Source organism: Primulina huaijiensis, chromosome 4 (assembly GCF_012295235.1).
Source record: "Primulina huaijiensis isolate GDHJ02 chromosome 4, ASM1229523v2, whole genome shotgun sequence".
Lineage (NCBI taxonomy): Eukaryota > Viridiplantae > Streptophyta > Magnoliopsida > Lamiales > Gesneriaceae > Primulina > Primulina huaijiensis.
The window spans coordinates 10,664,730-10,668,948 of NC_133309.1; the positions used below are offsets into that span (position 1 = coordinate 10,664,730).

Below are 4,219 nucleotides of genomic sequence, written 5' to 3' on the forward strand. Positions count from 1 at the left end.
AGTGATTCCATTACGTTCCGCATTTGATATTATATATATAAAAAAAATTTAGACCCTGTTTATTACAATTGATTAATTAGTTCCAATGACGATTAAGAACATGATTAGCGTCCGGGTCCCCACAGTGGTTGTTGATATGTTTTAGCATTTTCTTCCAAATGAATTTTATGTGTGCAAATTAAAGGATTTATACCTTTTATATCTTTCAAAGTACATCCAATTGCATTTTTATATTTTTTAAGTAATTTAATTAAATCTTCTTCTTGATTTGGTAGAAGAGTGGAAGAAATTACAACAGGAAATGTTTTATTTTCTCCAAGAAATACATATTTCAATTCGAATGGTAAAACTTTTAATTCAAGTTTTGTATTATCATCTTCTTTAAAATTATTTTCAGACTCAAAATTTTCTATTGAAAAAACTTCAGATTGTTGATTTAAGTTTTCTTCTTGTATATTTTCTTCCACAATTGATTCAATTTTATTATCATATTCATTTTCATTAATAATTGGTTGTTTACATAAATTAAACACATTAAGTTCTAGAGTCATATTTCTAAAAAACAATTTCATTATAACATTTCGACAATTAATTAAAGCATTTGAAGTTGCTAGAAATGGTCGTCCCAATATTATTGGAATTTCATTATGTACTTCTATTGGTTGTGTATCCAAAACAATAAAATCTACAGGATATATGAATTTATCAACTTGAACCAACACATCTTTTACAATACCTCTATGTATTTTGATTGACCTATCCGCCAGTAAGAGAGTAACAGAAGTGGGTTTTAATTCTCCTAAATTAAGTTTTTCATAAACTGAATAAGGAAGTAAATTAACACTTGCTCCCAAATCTAACAAAGATTTTTTAATTTTATTTTCTCCAATAATACATGAAATTGTTGGGCAACCAGGATCTTTATATTTCAAACTATAATTATTTTGAAGAATAGAACTTACTTGTTCAGCCAAGAATGCTTTTCTATTTCACATGCAATTTTCTCTTCACAGTACATAAGTCTTTTAAAAATTTTGCATATGAAGGTACTTGTTTAATAGCATCTAATATTGGAATATTTATCTTTACTTGTTTAAAAACTTCATAGATATCAGAATCATTTTTTTTGTTTTTTATGATTTGTTAATGCATGAGGAAATGGTGGAGGTTTATTTGATTCATTTACTATTTCAGATGATTTATCATTCAACATATTATTTTTAGAATTTAAGGTATCATCATTCTCAAAAGTATCAGGATTATCATCCTTACTCTTTGATTTTAAATGATCCTTGTTTTCTTTAATATATGGATCATTAACTATTTTATTTGATCAATTTTTTCATTTTTTAATTCTTGATTCTGATTTTTAGGATTAGGTTGAGGTTGAGATGGAAATTTTCTTTTTTCATGAATATTAAGTGCAGATGCAAATTTTGCAAGAGTTTCTTTCAAATCAGTCATAGATTGACTGTTTTGAATATTGATAGATTCTTGTTTTTGGATAAATGCATGAATTACATCTTCAAAGTTTTTTCTTGGAGGTGTAACATAAGGAATATAACCTTGATGATTTTGGTTATTTTGAAAATATTGTTGTGAGGGTTGTGCATTATTATCATTCCTCCAACTAAAATTAGGATGATTTTTCCATCCAGTATTATATGATGTTGAAAAAGGATCTAGTATTGGTTTTTTATAATTGTTAACATAATTTGCTTGTTCATGGAGACATTCTTTAAATGAAGGTAATGTTGGACAATCTTTTGTAGCATGATCATGTGTATCACATATATGACAAACAATTTCTTGAATACTTTTTAATTGACCACTCTTTTTCATTTCTAATGACTCAATTTTTCTTGCTAAAGATGCAAGTTTAGCTTGAATATCTATATCATCTTTAAGATTATAGATACCACCCCCATTTGTTGAATTATTGATTTTAGTTGTTGGTGGTTCTATTGTGCCTATATTATCCCAATTTTGAGCATTTTCTGCTAATGAATCCAAATACTCCATAGCTTCATTTGGGTTTTTATCTTCAAAAGTTCCATTACACATGAATTCTATCATTTGCCTATCTTTAGGTATTAGACCTTCATAAAAGTGAGAAACTATTCTCCATGTTTCAAAACCATGATGTGGGCATGTATTAAGTAATTCTTTATATCTATCCCAACATTGATAAAATGTTTCTCCTTGTTTTTGAGAAAAAGTAGTAATTTGTCTTTTAAAAGAGTTTGTTCTATGGGAAGGAAAAAACTTTTTGAGAAATTGTTGTTGCATTTCTTCCCATGATCTTATTGAACTTGATCTCAAATTTTGTAGCCATGTTTTAGCTTTATCTTTTAAAGAAAAAGGGAAAAGCTTTAATCGAACTATATCCATGCTACAATTTTGATCATTATAAGTGTTACAAACTTCCTCAAATTCTCTTAGATGTAAATATGGATTTTCAGAATCTAAGCCATGAAAATTTGGTAAAAGTTGAATAATTTGAGGTTTAAAGTTGAAATTAGATGCATCAGGAGGAAAAACTAAACAAGATGGGGCACTAGTTCTAATAGGGTTCATATGGTGCCTAAGTGTTCTTAATTGATCATGTTCTTGATTATTATTATTATTATTGTTATTATTGTTATCATTATCTTGATTATTTGAATTATCATCCATGTTTAAATTATTTTCAGATACTCGAATAAGTCTACCACTTTTTTTTCGACTCCAAATACTCAAAAAAAAAAAAACACAATACTTATAAATAAAACATAATTAACAAATATAAACTTAATTTATACCTCCCCGGCAACGGCGCCAAAAACTTGCTACTACTTAAATTATAATTCACCCAAGTGTAGGTTGTCTGCAAGTAATATATTTCGTAAGTACGAGATCGATCCACAGAGAGGTTATTTTAAGTTTAAATTTATTAATTTATAGATTACCAAATGCAAGAACGAAGTTTACAAATTATAAATTTTGTCAAGGCTCGAGGATTTATTCTTGGTTTATGCAATATTGTTTAACTAAAAGTAAAACAAAGGAAACCACCATAAATAATGGTTCCAAGAAAATAAAAATATTTAAACACACACCTAATATAATATAGTTCCCACTATAGAAAATACCGAATTCACCGATATTTTATATATGGTACCTATGATTATATATATAACTATATAAATATATAACTGCATAAAATAAATGTTAAATTAAATCATTATATTTCATTTAGAACAACCGGCAGAGCCACGCTATTGCCTAAATGAAATATATGATTTAATAAGTTAGTTGGGGGAAAGTAAAAGTTAGTTGCGATAAAGTAAAAGTTAGATGCGGAAAGTAAAAGTTAGTTGCGATAAAGTAAATGTTAGATGCGGAAAGTAAAAGTTAGTTGCGATAAAGTAAATGTTAGATGCGGAAAGTAAAAGTTAGTTGCGATAAAGTAAATGTTAGATGCGGAAAGTAAAAGTTAGTTGCGATAAAGTAAATGTTAGATGCGGAAAGTAAAAGTTAGTTGCGATAAAGTAAATGTTAGATGCGGAAAGTAAAAGTTAGTTGCGATAAAGTAAATGTTAGATGCGGAAAGTAAAAGTTAGTTGCGATAAAGTAAATGTTAGATTGTTAGATATCATAATATTTCATTTAGAACAACCGGCAGAGCCACGCTATCGTCTAAATGAAATATATGATATATATATATATATATATATATATATATATATGTATAATATAACAATAATAATTGATGAAATATTTATTGTATCAAAATTAAACAACAAATCAAGATAACCACTTCAATGGTATCAAGCATTTGATGTAAATTGATAACAACAAATAATTCATTTTTATACCTACAATAAAAAGAAATTAGCAAAATGAAAAGAAATAAAGAAAGAATATACAAAATATAAACAATCTTATTTCACCAAGAATTCATCCTCTTCACCTTGACATAATAGATTTAGCTTTCCATGAGCTTACTTTTGATCAACACTAAAAACATCACTCATAATTGGGAAAATGAAAAATATATTGGAACTTAGAACTTTTATACACACTCACACTATATTTTACAATGAGATAGAATGATTCTCAAGCTAGCACAAGGCCTTTATTTATAGGCCAAATGAGAGAAAGGGTCAAAAATTTTATTAATGCAATGTAGTTGTAATAGTAGTCTTTGTCTCCTCCAACTTCAATTCCATGTCCCTTC

General features: G+C 27.3%; 1 non-coding gene across 1 annotated transcript; it reads left to right on the forward strand.

The window, feature by feature from the left end:
- Positions 1 to 2,134: 2,134 nt before the first annotated feature.
- On the forward strand, positions 2,135 to 2,245 carry LOC140975974 (small nucleolar RNA R71). The gene has a single exon (XR_012175110.1). It is a non-coding gene; the product is annotated as a small nucleolar RNA R71 (small nucleolar RNA).
- Positions 2,246 to 4,219: the final 1,974 nt, after the last annotated feature.